Below are 22,440 nucleotides of genomic sequence, written 5' to 3'. Positions count from 1 at the left end.
GAAGATATGATGACGAAGCTAGTTGAATCTCAAACGCAGTTTTTCACATCTCAGAAACAAACCAATGAACAAAATGCTCAAGCATTTAGAAATCAACAAGCTTCTATTCAAAATTTGGAACAAGAAGTAAGTAACCTAGCAAGGTTAATAGGTGAAAGAAAACCGGGAAGTCTACCTAGTGATACAAATGCTAACCCCCGGAATGAAACAGCTAAAGCCATTACCACAAGAAGTGGTATTACACTTAAACCACCTGAAATACCTATAATTTCTGATGAAGCTATTCCTACTCCACAAAAACCACAACCTGAACAAGATAAGGAAACAGAACCGATAGTTGAAAAGGTTAATGAAGATAACACAGTTAAGGCTAAACCTTATGTTAAACCATACCAACCACCACTTCCTTACCCGAGTAAAATGAAAAAAGAAAGACTTGAAGCCGAGCAATCCAAATTCTTGGATATGTTTAAATAGATAAATGTAAATCTTCCTTTCATTGATGTGATTTCAGGAATGCCTAGATATGCTAAATTTCTGAAAGATCTAATCTCGAATAGAAAGAAAATGGAAGAACTCTCGGCTATTACTATGAATGCTAATTGTTCAGCAGTGCTGTTGAATAAGATACCAGAAAAATTATCTGATCCAGGAAGTTTCACAATTCCATATTTTCTGGGTAGTCTTAGTTCAACAGAAGCATTGGCAGATTTAGGTGCTAGTATAAATTTAATGCCGTATTCACTATACGCTAAACTAGACCTTGGAGAATTGAAACCAACAAGAGTAAGCATACAACTAGCTGATCGATCAATAAAATATCCTAGAGGGATAATGGAGAACATGCTAGTTAAAGTTGGTACTTTAGTATTTCCAGTAGATTTTGTTGTTCTGGACATGGAAGAAGATTCTCAAGTTTCTCTCATATTAGGAAGACCATTCTTAAATACGGCTAAAGCAATGATAGACGTGTTTGGTAAGAAATTGACCCTAAGTATAGAGGACGAGAGTGTTACCTTTTCAGTTGATAGAGCTATGCAATAACCGCAATCTGCAGATGATACATGTTATTATATTCAAACCATAGAATCACATGCAGAATTGTTAGAAGAATTTCCAGAACTACAAGGAACAGGAAAATGTTCTTTAGGAGAAGGAACTGAACCAATTGATGAAACTGAAATGTTAGCTACACTTATGGCTAATGGATATGAACCAACAAAAGAAGAAATTCAAATGCTAAAAGAAGAAGACAGATATCGATATAAATCATCGATAGAAGAACCACCGACATTAGAGTTAAAGCCACTTCCAAACCATATGGAATATGCTTATTTACATGGTGAATCTAAATTACCTGTAATAATATCGTCTTCTCTTACTGAAAATGAAAAATCTCAACTCATTTCTGTGTTAAAAGCTCATAAACCAGCCATTGCATGGAAAATTCATGATATTAAAGGAATAATTCCTTCGTATTGCACACATAAAATCCTTATGGAAGAAGGTCATAAAACGTATGTGCAACGCCAACGAAGACTAAATCCTAATATGCAAGATGTTGTTAAGAAAGAAATAATTAAACTGCTAGATGCAGGTTTAATTTATCCAATTTCTGATAGTCCATGGGTAAGCCCAGTTCAATGCGTACCTAAGAAGGGTGGCATGACTGTCATTACAAATGAAAAAAATGAGCTTATTCCTACTAGGACTGTAACAGGATGGCGTGTATGTATTGATTATAGAAAATTAAATGACGCTACTAGAAAAGATCACTTTCCCTTACCTTTTATTGATCAAATGTTGGAAAGATTAGCCGGAAATAGTTACTATTGTTTTCTTGATGGTTTTTCCGGATACTTTCAAATTCCAATAGCACCCGAGGACCAAGAGAAAACCACATTCACGTGCCCTTATGGTACTTTTGCTTACAAACGCATGCCATTTGGACTTTGCAACGCCCCTGCAACCTTTCAAAGGTGCATGATGGCGATTTTTCACGACATGATAGAAGAATGCATGGAAGTTTTCATGGATGACTTTTCAGTCTTCGGTGATACATTTGAATCATGTCTAGTTAATCTGGAACGAATGCTTATTAGATGTGAACAATCAAATCTAGTTTTTAATTAGGAGAAATGCCATTTCATGGCTAAAGAAGGCATCGTTCTTGGTCATAAAATTTCAAAGGAAGGAATTGAAGTGGATAGAGCTAAAGTAGATGTAATTGCTAAACTTCCACATCCCACCAATGTTAGAGGAGTCAGGAGTTTTCTAGGGCATGCCGGTTTTTACCGACGTTTCATAAAAGATTTTTCTAAAATTGCCACTCCTATGAATAAACTCCTAGAAAAAGATGCTCCATTCATCTTTTCATATGAATGTATCAAATCTTTTAATATTCTTAAAGAAAAACTCACTAATGCGCCGATCATGATAACTCCAAATTGGAATCTACCGTTTGAACTAATGTGCGATGCAAGTGATTTTGCAATGGGAGCCGTTTTAGGACAAAGGATTGAAAAACGATTTCAACCTATTTATTATGCTAGTAAGACGTTACAAGGAGCACAAACGAACTATACAACTACTGAAAAAGAACTCCTTGCTATTGTCTTTGATTTTGACAAATTTCGATCATATCTCGTTCTAGCTAAAACAGTGGTCAATACTGACCATTCTGCTCTTAGATACTTATTTTCGAAACAAGATGCTAAACCAAGATTAATCCGTTGGATCTTACTCTTACAAGAGTTCGATATTGAAATCCGAGATAAAAGAGGAGCAGAAAATCTCGCCGCTGATCATCTTTCTCGTCTTGAAAATCCTGAATTAGAAGTTCTAAATGAATCAGCCATACAAGACAAATTTCCTGATGAATATCTATTGAAGATAGATTATAATGAAATTCCATGGTTTGCAGACTATGCAAACTACTTAGTATGTGGATTCCTTGAAAAATGATTGTCGTACCAAAAACGAAAGAAATTCTTTAGTGATATAAAACACTATTTCTGGGAAGATCCACATTTGTTTAAAAGTTGTCCAGATGGAATAATACGTCTATGTGTATTTGGAGATGAAGCTAGTAAAATTTTAAACCATTGTCACACAGGACCAACAGGAGGGGATTATGGGCCTCAACTCACAGCAAGAAAAGTTTATGATGCTGGATTCTATTGGCCTACAATTTACAAAGACGCACACCTTCTTTGCAAATCCTGTGATGCTTGTCAAAGGGCCGGAAAAATAAGTCAACGTGATGAAATGCCACAAAATGTCATTCAAGTATGTGAAGTATTTGACATTTGGGGTATTGATTTTATGGGTCCATTTCCAAAATCTCATAATAATCTTTACATTCTCGTTGCCATTGATTATGTATCTAAATGGGCGGAAGCACAAGCTCTCCCGACTAACGATGCACGAGTTGTAGTCAACTTTTTAAAACGTCTTTTTGCAAGGTTTGGAACACTAAAAGCTTTAATAAGTGATCGGGGAACTCATTTTTGTAATAATCAACTTGAGAAAGTTCTTAAAAGATATGGAGTAACTCACAAATCTCTACCGCATATCATCCACAAACAAGTGGACAAGTTGAAAATACCAACCGAGCTTTAAAACGTATTCTAGAGAAAACCGTAGGATCCAATCCGAAGGAATGGTCCATTAAATTGGAGGATGCACTCTGGGCTTTTAGAACAGCCTACAAAATTCCAATTGGAACCACACCTTTTAGACTCGTTTACAGAAAAGCATGTCATCTTCTAGTAGAAATTGAACACAAACCATTTTGGGCTTTGAAGACATGTAATCTTGACTTACATGAAGCTGGACGTCTACGATTAAGTCAACTAAATGAATTAGAAGAATTAAGACATGAAGCATACGAAAATTCGTTAATCTATAAGGAAAGAACGAAGAAATGACATGATAAAAGAATCAGAAGTTCAAAAGAATTTAAAGAAGGAGACAGAGTTCTTCTTTTCAATTCACGATTCAAGCTATTTCCTGAAAAATTGAAATCAAGATGGTCTGGACCATTCATAGTCAAAAGAGTTTTCCCATACGAAATAGTAGAATTAATAAATTCAAATGGGATTGAATTTAAGGTTAATGGTCACAGAGTTAAACATTACATAGATAGTCCGATGGAAGTTGACAATGAAGTTAATCACAATTTCGACACCACAGCTAACTAAGTGTGGGGAGAATCAAGTCTTTAAAGGATAATATGTATTTCTGTTAGAGTTAGATTTTCTGTTTTCGTGTAGTTCTCGAAAATGGAACCCGAATGGTCTTTCCCTAGCAGACCCTAAAGAACTAGTCTTCTCCCCCCATTCTGAATTTTTATTTTTTTAGGTTTTACGAAATGAAGACTTCCTGTGAACTAAACCATGGTCTAATGCTACACGCTTTGATCACTAAACGTAATAATGACACCCTTCCAAGTGAAATAGTATCATTAATCAGAAGTAAATTGGACGGAGTAAGAAAAGAATCCAGATGCGAAAATAATAAGTTACAATTTGGTAAAGGAAAATCAAAATCCGCAGCGAAAAGGAGAGCACGACACCTTGAAAAATGTCACAAATACGGAAAATGGTCACACGAAGGTAAATGTTCAAATAATCAAACCTATTCAAACACCGAATTTGTTACTCTATGCAGAGACGGACCGTTCATATGTTTAGAAGAAAAAACGTTGAATGCTCGAGGTTACGCCTATGTAGCCATGAAAAACCAATTAGTCCGACTATCTTATGAGTGGGCTAGAGCATATCACTAAGAAATATATTTCACAGGTAAGTTTGTACAGTTTTCATTTTTATTTTTATTTTTATTTTTAACCTTTTGATAATAAACGCTAATTTGTTCGTTATAAAGTATTAAATTGGTATTCGATAAAATTAGGTCTTGCGACCGAAATTATTGATATCATACAAAAATTTATTACATCACTGCGAAATTTAACGTTTATTCGTAAGGTATAAATATCTTTAATCAATCAACCCAAAATATTTTAAAAATTCGTCATGAGTTAAATTAGGTTATGAAACCGAAATTACTTTACCGAAAAGAGGGGCACATATTTTTGATAATATTTGATTGATTAAAGTGGGATAAAAGCCAAAAAGATTTTTAATTTTATTTCTACCATATTTTTAAAATTAATATTAAATAAATATTGTAAACTTTTTAAAATCAATATATTTAAAATTGTAAATATTTGGAAAATTAATATTTTTAATATAAGTTTGTATGTATAAAAACAAAAATATAATTTAAGTTTGGTGTAAATTTATAATATGAATTTTTAATTAAGTTTGGTGTGAATTTTTAATTTTATGCATTTTAAATTTAAGTTTGGTGTGAATTTAAAAACAAAAATTTACTTTATTTCTCTAAGTTAAAAATATGATTTTTAAAATTCGTCGCGAGTTGAAGACTAGGTCTTTGAACCGAAATTGCTTTACCCGAGGGAGGGACGAGAACTTTTATTATCATTATTTTTAATCTTAATGAATTAAAGTATGCCAAAAACATTTAAAAAAACCCCAAAATCTTTGCTTTTAAAACCGCGCTTTAATTTGACAAATTTTAAAATTTTGTCGAGGAACAGACTAGGACATCGATCCGAAACACCCTCATCCTAAAAAAAGAAACAAATTTTTTAAAATTTTATTAATTTTATGTTTTATAAAGTGTAAGGTTTAAAAAAAAAAAAGTGAAAACACTGTTCCCGGATACCCATGCGATCGCATGGGAATTGAACACCAACCTCATGCGATCGCATGAGGCTGGAATCCAGGCCAGTTTGATAAAAAGAACAGCTCGCTGTTCTGTCCAAAAACACACACACATATACGAACCAACTCCCAAATCACCTCTAAAATTCTCCAAAATTCACCGTAATTCATCAAATTTTTTGCTCTAATCATGCCTAGATTCTCATTCTTCAGCAAAAAGGTAAAAATTACACCCCTAAACTCTATAAATTCCTAGTTTTTGTGATAATTACCAATATTTTACCTAATGCAATTTTGTTAATTTCTAGTGTAATTAGTGATAAATAGTTAGTATTTTATGCATGTATAACCTAGATTGATGCTATTTAACATGATTTGAAGCCAAAAACTTCAAAAATTTTAGAAATCTAGGGTTTGTGTTTTTGAGCAATTTGGGGCTTTTTGATATAAACAGGTTATGGCCATGTTTGTCATGAATTATTGCTAAATTGAGTAGTGTAACATGTTTAGGTAGTTAAATGATCCAAACATTGATCCTAAACATGATTTTTGGAGATTAAAGTGGACTTTTTAAGTCCAAAATTCATGAACTTGATTAATTTGATATAATTGCCAATTGAGACTTGTTTAATTGTGAGTAATGACTATTTTGACATGTTATTTGATTTAAATGCTTATGAACTTTGTATACATTTTCATATGTGCTTATTTGGAAAAGTGTAGAATTGTAAAAAATGTGAAAATGTGTATAAGTTTAATTGGCAGTTGAACATGTTATTGTGATTGTTTTAAGTTGTTATTTTGCTAACACTAATGCATACTTGGATGCACAAATTTTGTGTTTAATGTGTTTTGCAGAAAGTCGATACTGGAGGTTCAGGAGCATCATCATCTAGACAGCCAGCTCCAGCTCCAGAACCAGAACCAGAAATGCAATATGAACCTGAACAACAATCACAACAGGAACCACAACAACAGCCTGATCAGCACGTACCTTATTATGATCCGGTACAGTTTGTTAATGAATTCATAGTATTCCCAATGAGGCCGCCAGTAGAATACCCAAGGATTCCTGAGCACACTCTGCATCCTAATCTGAGATTTGATAGAAGATGGAGAGATTACGAGACATATCAAAGGAACAAATTCAGATTGGTAACTAAAAATGTAGAGGTGCCAAGGGTAATCGATTGGAATCCTTTGGAAACGGTCCATCTAGCTGACCGTGTTAGACATCATTTGATTTAAAGGTATGGCAGTTCTTCTTTTACAGATTGGAAACGTCTTTTCACCATTCGTAGACCTGTATATAAGGAATGGTGTGTTGAGCTCATGAGTACTGTATCACTTGATACAAATATAGTTAGAATAGATGATAGAAGATTTCTTAGGTTTATCCTTGGCGGTAGGATGTACAGAATGTCCATGCTGGACATGGCCAGGGCTTTACAGATATATACTCCTGGTGAGTTGCTACTACCCGATTGTACAAATTTGATTCATTATGGTGAAAGGGTAGATAGCAACTTTGACGCTGACGCCATTTGGAGGTGTATGTCACATTTTGATGTTTTTACACGAGCGGGAGGACACTCCTATACACATATTGACAGAGCCGAGCTTCGTATCATTCATAGATTTTTGGCTAACTCGATTACACAAAGAGGTAACAATAAAGAAAAAATAACCTTACATGATCTATTCTACCTAAAGTGTATTCGGGATCCTAGAAGCTTTGTCAATATCCCTTAATGTGTTGGTTTTTATTTATCTAAAATGGTAGAAGGAATGCAGGACGGGAGTATAATAGGAGGAGGTATTTTTGTTACTCTCATTGGAGAGTATTTAGGTATTGATAGGAACTAAGGGGGTCCATTACAGCTTTGTATAGAACAGGTTGAGCCTTTAGGATTGAAAGTTTATGTGGGTGCTAAGGTTTTGAAAAGTGGACGCAACCAGGCAGTACCCTATGAGGGCCCTCATCCACAGGTAGAAAGGGGCTCAGACGAGGAAATGGAGGAAGCGGAAGACATTAGGGATGTCTTTCGAGATGCTATTCTTGACGTCCACGTTCGTATAGATGAGGAATCAATGACGAACGCGGCCAGACATAGTATGTAAGAGCAGTGGAACTCCGAGCGAGTATACGAGGATTATAGGCTATGCCAACACGATAGCTGGTTAGTTCATCAGCACCAAATCATGAGCCAGCTATCATATCAGGTACCAAATAATTACGTGCCTACTAGACCTGCTTATTTTCCGCCACACAGCCCCGAGATCCGACCACCCTTTAACCGGTATGACTATAACCAAGCCGATCAGGACACCTATAACCAACAATGGAACCCGCCTGATGAGATGAACTGGAACCCCTATCCAGACTGATTTAGTTCCATCGGTTATTTTTATGATTTTTATGTTTTTATCTTTTTACTTATTTATGTTTAAACTTATGTTATTGGATATGTAATTTTTATCATTTCTATTATTATTGTGTACTAATATTTCACATTTAGGATTTGAAAGTGGGATATTAAGTCCCATTTCAAATTGTCATGGATTTTTATATTTGTATGTATGTATATTGTCAATTGTGCAAAACAGGGTAAAACAGCGCATTTTCAAAGACTGGCATTAAGTTCAGCAAAAGCTAGTACTTTTGACGACAAAACGAAAAACAAATGTGATGTAACAACAAGACGGAATGAACAAATGATGTGCACCATTTATCATTCAGCAAACAAACGCCAATATGTTTGGAAACTTTGGTAAAATTTAATCATTTTTCTACGCTAATCACCCTCAATAATTTAAATTGTTACTGATTTCTTGCAAATGAGGGCATTGCAAGATCTTAAGTGTGGGAAGGGGTTAAATTCTTTCGGATTTTTAAAATTTTTGATTTATACACTTGGTTACCATTAGAAATACTAGTAAAGCAGTAGTTGTATTAGAATCTAGTGCTCTCTGATAATAAAGAACAGCCCTAGTCTTATATACTGACTACCCAATTCTAGTAAAATTTTTCAAAATTTTCAATTAAATGAACTCAAAATCATGTTTATACATATTTATAAATGATAAAACTAGGTGTTAACACCGAAATTATTGTTACCTCGGAAAGGACATAAATTGAGAAACAAACCAAAATGTTAGAATTCATTTAAAATGGAATAGAGGACAATAAAAAGGAAAATAAAAGCCAAGTGTGGGAAAATTTACCAAGTTATTTTAAACATATGTCACATATTTCTGTAACAGATAACTGAAAATACTTTTGCTTTGGACTAATCTAATCAGTTTTACCCGATTTACTGTAATATATTTGAAAGAAAGATGGATCTACACGATGAATCAATTCCATCATTAAAAGGAAGTAAAGTCTTCCGAAAAAGAAACGCGCTTCTTGATTTAGGTCATGAAGTTGTCATCCAGACCAGCTGTAGGTTGACGAAAAATCTAGAAAAGTCATCTCTAAAATCAGCAGGAAATCCACGGACCTCAACATCAAACAGGGTCGCCAAGTGGTCAGACTTATCCTAACCATGAGAGGATCTGTCTTGTAAAATGGGGAGGGCGCCGTGAAAATTAGCTGGATAAGACTAATGAATCAGACCCCCAGAAAGGATAATCTCCTTAAAGATCAAAAATCAGCTTTTAAGACTGATATTACTCAATCCTACAGATTGACCTTACAGATTTAGAATTACAAACTCATGGAATTCGATGATATCTAAACTCGAGCTTGAACGAGAAAATATTTTGATCAAAATTTCAAACCGATTTGTTTTCTGAAAACCCATTTTTCAATACGTTCATTACCATTGAACGTAAAATCCTAGGAATTCACCTGGAATTCATTAGGTCACCTGAACTAAATCGGGTGTCAACCGTAAGAATGGTGGTTGCATAGCATGGTCAAAGACAGGACCTTGTGCCAGACCGAAAAATTATAAGGGTGAGCTTTACTATTGCTCCTACAAAGGATAGTAATTTCATCCGATACGTTATAGACCATAATTAAAAGCATGTCAGGGGACATTACCTTAACAGTTGCTTGTTCAACGCTTTCCTTTACAACCGGAAGGTAGTTTATCGAAAGGTAATATACGGAGCAAGTATACTGGACGTGTTGCTTTCCCAATACAAGGTTAGCAAGTGGGTAACACAAAACCACAAGTTTTGAGCTAAAATTTTCAAATCTGAACCCACCAAATCCACAAAAAGAATTTGCAAACACCGGTGAAGGGTTATTCCGGAAAACTTATCTAGGGTAAAAGCTAGATTTAATTTTCAAAAGATCAAATGTTTTCATAAAGATCCAATTTCCTTAAAGGATCTAAATTTTTATAGTCATGTGGGACTGTAAACCACAACGTTACTACCATTGTTTATACCGCCGTATAGAAATCACTGATGTACAAAGTGTGAAGAATAAAGAAGTGATTCTAGTATATTTCAAGACTATATTGTTTGAGGACAAGCAACGCTCAAGTGTGGGAATATTTGATAATGCTAAAAACGAACATATATTTCATAGCATTATCCCTCAAGAAAGACAAGCTTTTAGTTGCAGTTGTCCTATTTACAAGTAATATTCGTTTAAATAATAAAAGGTGAAGACAAAAGACAGATTCGACGAATTGAAGACGCAAACGACCAAAAAGCTCAAAAGTACAAAATACAATCAAAGAGGTTCCAATTATTGATAAGAAACGTCTCAAAATTACAAGAGTACAAGATTCAAAATGCAAAGTACAAGATATTAAATTGTACGCAAGGACGTTCGAAAATCCGGAACCGGGACCAGAGTCAACTCTCAACGCTCGACGCAACGGACTAAAAATTATAAGTCAACTATGCACATGAATATAATATAATATATAATTAATTCTTAAAATTAATATATATATTATATTATATTTAAAAACCGTCGGCATAAGAAAACAAGCTCATGTGAGCTGGACATGGCCTTGAAGAGTAATTCCCATGCGATCGCATGGCCAACAGTATCTGGCCACAGCCCTATAAATTCGCGTGTTTGGTTCAGTGTAAAAACATATATATCCATCCACCCAACTCTCAACGTGTATATATATATATATATATATATATATATATATATATATATATATTTATATTTTAATTTTAATTCTAATTATAAGGGTATGTTAGCGAATGTTGTAAGGGTGTAAGTCGAAATTCTGTCCGTGTAACGCTACGCTATTTTTAATCATTGTAAGTTATGTTCAACCTTTTTAATTTAATGTCTCGTAGCTAAGTTATTATTATGCTTATTTAAAACGAAGTAATCATGATATTGGGCTAAATATTAAAATTGGGTAATTGGGCTTTGTACCATAATTGGGGTTTGGACAAAAGAACGACACTTGTGAAAATTAGACTATGGGCTATTAATGGGCTTTATATTTGTTTAACTAAATGATAGTTTTTTAATTTTAATATAAAGATTTACAATTAGACGTCCCTATAAATAACCATATACACTCGATCGGACACGATGGATGGGGGATTTATATGTACGAATACTCGTTCATTTAACCGGACACGGGAATGGATTAATAGTCACTAGAATTATTAAAACAGGGGTGAAATTATGTACAAGGACACTTGGCATAATTGATAACAAAGTATTAAAACCTTGGGTTACACGCAGTCGATATCCTGGTGTAATTATTAAACAAAGTATTAAAATCTTGTTACAATTTAAGTCCCCAATTAGTTGGAAAATTTGACTTCGGGTATAAGGATAATTTGACGAGGACACTCGCACTTTATATTTATGACTGATGGACTGTTATGGACAAAAACCAGACGGACATATTAAATAATCCGGGACAAAGAACAATTAACCCATGGGCATAAAACTAAAATCAACGCGTCAAACATCATGATTACGGAAGTTTAAATAAGCATAATTCTTTTATTTCATATTTAATTTCCTTTATTTTATATTTAATTGCACTTTTAATTATCGCACTTTTATTTATTGTCATTGTATTTAATTGCACTTTTAATTATCGTACTCTTTAATTATCGCAATTTTATTTTATCGCAATTTCATTATCGTTATTTACTTTATGTTTTAAATTAAGTTGTATTTATTTTTAATATTTTACATTAGGTTTTAACTGCAACTAAAGTTTTAAAATCGACAAACCGGTCATTAAACGATAAAAACCCCCCTTTATAATAATAATATTACTTATATATATATATTTGTATTTTTATAAATTAAAACTAATATAGCGTTAAGCTTTATTTAAAGATTTCACTGTGGAACGAACCGGACTTACTAAAAACTACACTACTGTACGATTAGGTACACTGCCTATAAGTGTTGTAGCAAGGTTTAGGTATATCCATTCTATAAATTAATAAATATCTTGTGTAAAATTGTATCGTATTTAATATGATTTCGTTGTAAAAATAAAGTTATTTCATATACACCTCGCATAACATCACATATGTGTATGCCTATGGTTATGTTAAGCTTAGACATAATTACTAGGATTGGCCTTAGTAAGTTATGTCTATGGTAAGGAAAGGAGTCGGATCCGAAAGTAAGTAAGCAACCATTTGGGTTGGAAAGGCTAAGTGAAGTAATGATTGTGCTTAATGTTATGTGTTATTTTATTTTCCTATAACTCCCTAAGCATGAAAGCTTACCCCCATGTTGTTTTATGTTTTTATAGGAACGAAAGGACACCGCGAAGGTAAGGAGCCTATATAAGGATAGTGGAGCATTGTTCATTTAGTAAGTGGTAGTGCAAGTCCCTATTTTGAATCTAGCTCTAATGATACCGCTTATCAACGCTAAGTCTTTTGTACTCATAAACTATGTTTCTTTAAGATTTGGGACCAAATGTTGTGTTTAACTTGTATAAACGCGTTGTTCATGACTAAATGTTTCTCGTAATGTTTGACGATGTAGGAAACCGTCTTAATTAAGTTTGTTTATGTATTATATGGTTAATATTTGTTAGGTAATGATGAAATGGTGAAAATGAGGTTTTTGTAACAAGTTGTAGATTAGTACCAGCGACAGTTTAAGGTCGCGCCGTGACCCCATTTTTCGCGCCGCGACATAAAACACGTTTCGATTTCAGGAGGGTTGTTAAGCAGATCTGAAATTCTTTGAAAGGTTGCGCCGCGACCAAGGGTTACCGCGCCGCGGCATATCACTTGGTCTGGGCGGTCACCATTTTTTAAAAAAAAATAAATATTCTTTATCGTTTAAGGGCGTTAATATATATATATATATATATATATATATATATATATATATATATATATATATATATATATATATATATATATATATATATATATATATATATATATATTAAATTTAATTTGGTATATTTGATGCGTTTTGTATTTGGCAGGTGTTATTTGAGATTTTAATTTATTTGGCACTAGAAATTATTTGGCGGTATTTGGAAGGTATTATTTAAAATATTTGAGTTTAACCATGGTTAGCATTTACTAGAACACATCTAATTGCAACTAACGGAACACCTTTAATTGCAACTAACGGAACACGTCTAATTGAAACTAACGGAACATATCTAATTGTAATTAACGGAACACGTCTAAAAGACATAATGGAACAGCCTAATCTAACGATTTGACAACACGTCTACTTGAGAGTTTTTAGAGCGGTTCCTTTAACCGCACTATATGTCACCACTCAATTGAAGCCGTCACAAAGGATTTTCCACACTTCAAATTGTGCTGGAATGTAGTAGTGAATGAAAGACGAAATGAATCACTTCATAATAGAAGAAGAACATGAACCTATAACTGGTGAATTAAGAATAAAACACTCTCTAGAAGTACCACCTAAATTAGAATTAAAAGAGTTACCTTCTCATCTAGAATACGTATTTTTAAAGGATAATGTAATGACCCTGGTTTTTCCAACTTTTATTGATAATATTTATTATCAATACTTGCTCTTTAATGAATGTATTTTTATACATTTACTTGTTACCGTATTTGACTTTTCATGGTTCGACTTGCCTTTGTGACACACGTACTTTTCACGAATAATATTTTGGAATATTATTTACATTCATGATTAATTATTATTAATCATTTTTAATTAACTAATGCAAGTAGTTAATTACTTGGGCTTTTTATTTATTTGTTGATTACTTGGACTTGGGCTCATGTTAATGGACTTGGAAGCCCACCCTACTTATCTTAATGGACTAGTTGAGAGCCCAACACATTACTAGTAACTTATTAAGTTTAAACAAGACTAATTAGTGAGATGAGAAGACTTGTTACTAGCATACTTACACCTCTTTCCCATGCCATTTAACTTTAATACCATTTTGAGCTTTCACCATTCTCCCACATTTGAAAGTTAGCTTTTGAACTTTCCTCTTTGATGCTTAAACTGTCGACTTTGGGGATGGCATGGGGAGTTCCATTTTTCAATTTTTTGTTACATATTTACAAGTGTTACTACCTCATTTCTTCACACACACACATACTTACACTTTCTCTCATCTTTTTCTCTCAAAACTTGGTAAGTAATAAACCTTGTTCTTCTTCTTTTTTTTTTGTTCCAACACCGTATACAATCATCATCACCTCACTTACTTCTTGTTGTTGTTTGTTGTTGTTGTTAAAGATCAAGTTTTCTAACTTGTATCTTCATGTAATCTTGGTTACTTCCATCCTTTGTTTGATGAAGAACCAAGAACAAGGATCTAAACTTGTTAGTTTATGGTTCTACACTTAAATGTTTTAAAGATCTAAAAGTTCATAAGTTTCATTATCATACATGTGTTCATGTTTTGTAGACTTAAATCCTAAGATCCAAACTTTGATTTGAATCTTCTTAAGTATGAAACAAACATGAACATAATACTTGTAACTTTAGTTTAATTCTTTCTTTTGTAAGTACTTTAAAGTTGGAATGTTGTTAATTTGGTCAAGTATTACTAGTTAATATTGATCTCATTTTTCTTGAACAAAAGTTAACTTTGTAAGTTCAAGAACATGGAAGTATAACTTTCTAGTTATAACTTCATATACTTATGATAGATCTAAGTTCTATAGCTTATGGTCTTCTAATTTTGTTATAAACAAGAGCTTATAAGCTTACATACATTTTACAAGATTAAAATCTAAGTTTCATAACTTATGGTTTTATTAAAGTGTAGATCCAAGTTTTATAACTTGAGGTTTAACTTAAGAACACTAGATCTAGACTTTCTTGAAATGTCCCGTTCTTATTGATTAAAAACGTTCCATATTAATTGATTTCGTTGCGAGGTTTTGACCTCTATATGAGACGTTTTTTAATGACTGCATTCATTTTAAAACAAACCATAACCTTTATTTCATCAATAAAGGTTTAAAAAGCTTTACGTAGATTATCAAATAATGATAATCTAAAATATCCTGTTTACACACGACCATTACATAATGGTTTACAATACAAATATGTTACAACAAAATAAGTTTCTTGAATGCAGTTTTTACACAATATCATACAAGCATGGACTCCAAATCTCGTCCTTATTTAAGTATGCGACAGCGGAAGCTCTTAATAATCACCTGAGAATAAACATGCTTAAAACGTCAACAAAAATGTTGGTGAGTTATAGGTTTAACCTATATATATCAAATCGTAACAATAGACCACAAGATTTCATATTTCAATACACATCCCATACATAGAGATAAAAATCATTCATATGGTGAACACCTGGTAACCAACATTAACAAGATGCATATATAAGAATATCCCCATCATTCCGGGACACCCTTCGGATATGATATAAATTTCGAAGTACTAAAGCATCCGGTACTTTAGATGGGGCTTGTTGGGCCCGATAGATCTATCTTTAGGATTCGCGTCAATTAGGGTGTCTGTTCCCTAATTCTTAGATTACCAGACTTAATAAAAAGGGGCATATTTGATTTCGATAATTCAACCATAGAATGTAGTTTCACGTACTTGTGTCTATTTTGTAAATCATTTATAAAACCTGCATGTATTCTCATCCCAAAAATATTAGATTTTAAAAGTGGGACTATAACTCACTTTCACAGATTTTTACTTCGTCGGGAAGTAAGACTTGGCCACTGGTTGATTCACGAACCTATAACAATATATACATATATATCAAAGTATGTTCAAAATACATTTACAACACTTTTAATATATTTTGATGTTTTAAGTTTATTAAGTCAGCTGTCCTCGTTAGTAACCTACAACTAGTTGTCCACAGTTAGATGTACAGAAATAAATCGATAAATATTATCTTGAATCAATCCATGACCCAGTGTATACGTATCTCAGTATTGATCACAACTCAAACTATATATATATTTTGGAATCAACCTCAACCCTGTATAGCTAACTCCAACATTCACATATAGAGTGTCTATGGTTGTTCCGAAATATATATAGATGTGTCGACATGATAGGTCAAAACATTGTATACGTGTCTATGGTATCTCAAGATTACATAATATACAATACAAGTTGATTAAGTTATGGTTGGAATAGATTTGTTACCAATTTTCACGTAGCTAAAATGAGAAAAATTATCCAATCTTGTTTTACCCATAACTTCTTCATTTTAAATCCGTTTTGAGTGAATCAAATTGCTATGGTTTCATATTGAACTCTATTTTATGAATCTAAACAGAAAAAGTATAGGTTTATATTCGGAAAGATAAGTTACAAGTCGTTTTTGTAAAGGTAGTCATTTCAGTCGAAAGAACGACGTCTAGATGACCATTTTAGAAAACATACTTCCACTTTGAGTTTAACCATAATTTTTGGATATAGTTTCATGTTCATAATAAAAATCATTTTCTCAGAATAACAATTTTTAAATCAAAGTTTATCATAGTTTTTAATTAACTAACCCAAAACAGCCCGCGGTGTTACTACGACGGCGTAAATCCGGTTTTACGGTGTTTTTCGTGTTTCCAGGTTTTAAATCATTAAGTTAGCATATCATATAGATATAGAATATGTGTTTAGTTGATTTTAAAAGTCAAGTTAGAAGGATTAACTTTTGTTTGCGAACAAGTTTAGAATTAACTAAACTATGTTCTAGTGATTACAAGTTTAAACCTTCGAATAAGATAGCTTTATATGTATGAATCGAATGATGTTATGAACATCATTACTACCTTAAGTTCCTTGGATAAACCTAGTGGAAAATAGAAAAATGGATCTAGCTTCAACGGATCCTTGGATGGCTCGAAGTTCTTGAAGCAGAATCATGACACGAAAACAAGTTCAAGTAAGATCATCACTTGAAATAAGATTGTTATAGTTATAGAAATTGAACCAAAGTTTGAATATGATTATTACCTTGTATTAGAATGATAACCTACTGTAAGAAACACAGATTTCTTGAGGTTGGATGATCACCTTACAAGATTGGAAGTGAGCTAGCAAACTTGAAAGTATTCTTGATTTTATGTAACTAGAACTTGTAGAATATATGAAGAACACTTAGAACTTGAAGATAGAACTTGAGAGAGATCAATTAGATGAAGAAAATTGAAGAATTAAAGTATTTGTAGGTGTTTTTGGTCGTTGGTGTATGGATTAGATATAAAGGATATGTAATTTTGTTTTCATGTAAATAAGTCATGAATGATTACTCATATTTTTGTAATTTTATGAGATATTTCATGCTAGTGGCCAAATGATGGTTCCTACATGTGTTAGGTGACTCACATGGGCTGCTAAGAGTTGATCATTGGAGTGTATATACCAATAGTACATACATCTAAAAGCTGTGTATTGTACGAGTACGAATACGGGTGCATACGAGTAGAATTGTTGATGAAACTGAACGAGGATGTAATTGTAAGAATTTTTGTTAAGTAGAAGTATTTTAATAAGTGTATTGAAGTCTTTCAAAAGTGTATAAATACATATTAAAACACTACATGTATATACATTTTAACTGAGTCGTTAAGTCATCGTTAGTCGTTACATGTAAGTGTTGTTTTGAAACCTTTAGGTTAACGATCTTGTTAAATGTTGTTAACCCAATGTTTATAATATCAAATGAGATTTTAAATTATTATATTATCATGATATTATCATGTATGAATATCTCTTAATATGATATATATACATTAAATGTCTTTACAACGATAATCGTTACATATATGTCTCGTTTAAAAATCATTAAGTTATTAGTCTTGTTTTTACATATGTAGTTCATTGTTAATATACTTAATGATATGTTTACTTATCATAGTATCATGTTAACTATATATATATCCATATATATGTCATCATATAGTTTTTACAAGTTTTAACGTTCGTGAATCACCGGTCAACTTGGGTGGTCAATTGTCTATATGAAACATATTTCAATTAATCAAGTCTTAACAAGTTTGATTGCTTAACATGTTGGAAACATTTAATCATGTAAATATCAATCTCAATTAATATATATAAACATGGAAAAGTTCGGGTGACTACATTTCTAGTCTAGGATCTTTAATATCTAACTAAGATCTAAGTTCTACAACTTAACATCTTGTTTATTTAGTTTACTTTCAAGTTTATAGCTTTATATTATTATTAGAACTCATGTAGGTGTCGGATCTAAGATCTTGATGTAACTTTGGTTCATCAAACTACTTACAACACTTAAATGAGTTGTGCTACATATCTTAGACATACATAGTGTTATGATGGTCCAAACTTGGTAAAGATGATGCAAACCCATCAACGAGTTGTACACTTGAAGCTACAAGCATCAAGGATGAGAACCGTGATGAGCATCAAGCACCAAGAACCCACCAGAACACCTTACCTACTGTTTTCTGGGTCTGATCAATAACCTGGGCTACTGGAAAATTTAATTTCCAGATTTTTCGGTTCGATTATATGACTTTTCGTTTAAGACTCGTCTTAATCCGATTTACGGTTTATAATTTATGGCCTTCCGAAAGTCACTATGTCCTTTTAACGTTGTGCTGAAAATTCTGACCTACTCGCACTTAAACCGTCTCCACGGTCAAACGAAGACGAGTTTGGTTCTGGAATTTTTACAGAAACTAAGGGACTAATATACGGAGCCATGGCCACTGGTCTCACCTCATTTTAGTTTGTATAGAGGCCGTGGAGACTGAACGAAGTCAACCTTTGTTTCAAACCTTATTCTTGAATGAAACTTACTTTATACTTTTTGTTTGATGATGAATGATGATGATACTTAAGACCTAATTTACATACTTTTAAACCTTTGGGATGATTTACTGACTTAGTAACTTTTGACTTAGGTTGAGGACCTTTTCGGACAAACTACTTGCTTACTTTCCCGAATCAACTTTACTACTTTTCACTGTGAGTTATAGCATCCCTTTTTACTCTAACTATTTTGGGACTGAGAATGCATGCGTGTTTTACATTTTACATACTAGGCACGAATACTTAAACTTTATATATGTGTGGGTTATACAACAGCATAAACTTTCCCCTTAGCTCGGTAACGTTTAGTCATTGTTTTTTGAACCAGTGAACGTAAATCTTAGATATGGATCCATAGGGTTTGACATCCCCACTCGGGCTAGTCGCGCTAGCATTTAACGGGTGTTTAATACTTCGTAAACATACGCACTCACCAAGTGTACTTTTAGGGGGTTATAAACGTTAAGCCACGGTTGAACATATACTTTTCATACTGTTTTGAAATACGAAATCTCATAGCCTACCTTACATTAATGTCATACTTAAACTATAGCTCACCAACATTCATGTTGACGTTTTTAAGCATGTTTTTCTCAGGTGCTTAAGGTTTGCTTGCTTCCGCTGTACTAGTCATGCTTTATAGACACCCGCTGCGCTTATTAGAGATGTCACCGCATGAAACGTTTAATTTGCATTCAAACTATGTTATTTTTGAAACAACGGATTTGTAACGACCTACGGGTCACGTACTATTATTTTTGCTTGCTATTCATAGAAGCATACTTTCGGATGTTAAACATTTGACGTGAAATGTCCCGTTCTTATTGATTAAAAACGTTCCATATTAATTGATTTCGTTGCGAGGTTTTGACCTCTATATGAGACGTTTTTCAAAGACTGCATTCATTTTAAAACAAACCATAACCTTTATTTCATCAATAAAGGTTTAAAAAGCTTTACGTAGATTATCAAATAATGATAATCTAAAATATCCTGTTTACACACGACCATTACATAATGGTTTACAATACAAATATGTTACAACAAAATAAGTTTCTTGAATGCAGTTTTTACACAATATCATACAAGCATGGACTCCAAATCTCGTCCTTATTTAAGTATGCGACAGCGGAAGCTCTTAATAATCACCTGAGAATAAACATGCTTAAAACGTCAACAAAAATGTTGGTGAGTTATAGGTTTAACCTATATATATCAAATCGTAACAATAGACCACAAGATTTCATATTTCAATACACATCCCATACATAGAGATAAAAATCATTCATATGGTGAACACCTGGTAACCGACAATAACAAGATGCATATATAAGAATATCCCCATCATTCCGGGACACCCTTCGGATATGATATAAATTTCGAAGTACTAAAGCATCCGGTACTTTGGATGGGGTTTGTTAGGCCCAATAGATCTATCTTTAGGATTCGCGTCAATTAGGGTGTCTGTTCCCTAATTCTTAGATTACCAGACTTAATAAAAAGGGGCATATTCGATTTCGATAATTCAACCATAGAATGTAGTTTCACGTACTTGTGTCTATTTTGTAAATCATTTATAAAACCTGCATGTATTCTCATCCCAAAAATATTAGATTTTAAAAGTGGGACTATAACTCACTTTCACAGATTTTTACTTCGTCGGGAAGTAAGACTTGGCCACTGGTTGATTCACGAACCTATAACAATATATACATATATATCAAAGTATGTTCAAAATATATTTACAACACTTTTAATATATTTTGATGTTTTAAGTTTATTAAGTCAGCTGTCCTCGTTAGTAACCTACAACTAGTTGTCCACAGTTAGATGTACAGAAATAAATCGATAAATATTATCTTGAATCAATCCACGACCCAGTGTATACGTATCTCAGTATTGATCACAACTCAAACTATATATATTTTGGAATCAACCTCAACCCTGTATAGCTAACTCCAACATTCACATATAGAGTGTCTATGGTTGTTCCGAAATATATATAGATGTGTCGACATGATAGGTCGAAACATTGTATACGTGTCTATGGTATCTCAAGATTACATAATATATAATACAAGTTGATTAAGTTATGGTTGGAATAGATTTGTTACCAATTTTCACGTAGCTAAAATGAGAAAAATTATCCAATCTTGTTTTACCCATAACTTCTTCATTTTAAATCCGTTTTGAGTGAATCAAATTGCTATGGTTTCATATTGAACTCTATTTTATGAATCTAAACAAAAAAAGTATAGGTTTCTAGTCGGAAAAATAAGTTACAAGTCGTTTTTGTAAAGGTAGTCATTTCAGTCGAAAGAACGACGTCTAGATGACCATTTTAGAAAACATACTTCCACTTTGAGTTTAACCATAATTTTTGGATATAGTTTCATGTTCATAATAAAAATCATTTTCTCAGAATAACAACTTTTAAATCAAAGTTTATCATAGTTTTTAATTAACTAACCCAAAACAGCCCGCGGTGTTACTACGACGGCGTAAATCCGATTTTACGGTGTTTTTCGTGTTTCCAGGTTTTAAATCATTAAGTTAGCATATCATATAGATATAGAACATGTGTTTAGTTGATTTTAAAAGTCAAGTTAGAAGGATTAACTTTTGTTTGCGAACAAGTTTAGAATTAACTAAACTATGTTCTAGTGATTACAAGTTTAAACCTTCGAATAAGATAGCTTTATATGTATGAATCGAATGATGTTATGAACATCATTACTACCTTAAGTTCCTTGGATGAACCTACTGGAAAAGAGAAAAATGGATCTAGCTTCAATGGATCCTTGGATGGCTCAAAGTTCTTGAAGCAAAATCATGACACGAAAACAAGTTCAAGTAAGATCATCACTTGAAATAAGATTGTTATAGTTATAGAAATTGAACCAAAGTTTGAATATGATTATTACCTTGTATTAGAATGATAACCTACTGTAAGAAACAAAGATTTCTTGAGGTTGGATGATCACCTTACAAGATTGGAAGTGAGCTAGCAAACTTGAAAGTATTCTTGATTTTATGAAACTAGAACTTTTGGAATTTATGAAGAACACTTAGAACTTGAAGATAGAACTTGAGAGAGTTCAATTAGATGAAGAAAATTGAAGAATGAAAGTGTTTGTAGGTGTTTTTGGTCGTTGGTGTATGGATTAGATATAAAGGATATGTAATTTTGTTTTCATGTAAATAAGTCATGAATGATTACTCATATTTTTGTAATCTTATGAGATATTTCATGCTAGTTGCCAAATGATGGTTCCCACATGTGTTAGGTGACTCACATGGGCTGCTAAGAGCTGATCATTGGAGTGTATATACCAATAGTACATACATCTAAAAGCTGTGTATTGTACGAGTACGAATACGGGTGCATACGAGTAGAATTGTTGATGAAACTGAACGAGAATGTAATTGTAAGCATTTTTGTTAAGTAGAAGTATTTTGATAAGTGTA

The sequence above is a fragment of the Rutidosis leptorrhynchoides genome, chromosome 5 (assembly GCF_046630445.1).
Source record: "Rutidosis leptorrhynchoides isolate AG116_Rl617_1_P2 chromosome 5, CSIRO_AGI_Rlap_v1, whole genome shotgun sequence".
In the NCBI taxonomy this organism is placed as follows: Eukaryota; Viridiplantae; Streptophyta; class Magnoliopsida; order Asterales; family Asteraceae; genus Rutidosis; species Rutidosis leptorrhynchoides.
Note: the sequence above shows the minus strand (reverse complement) of the source record.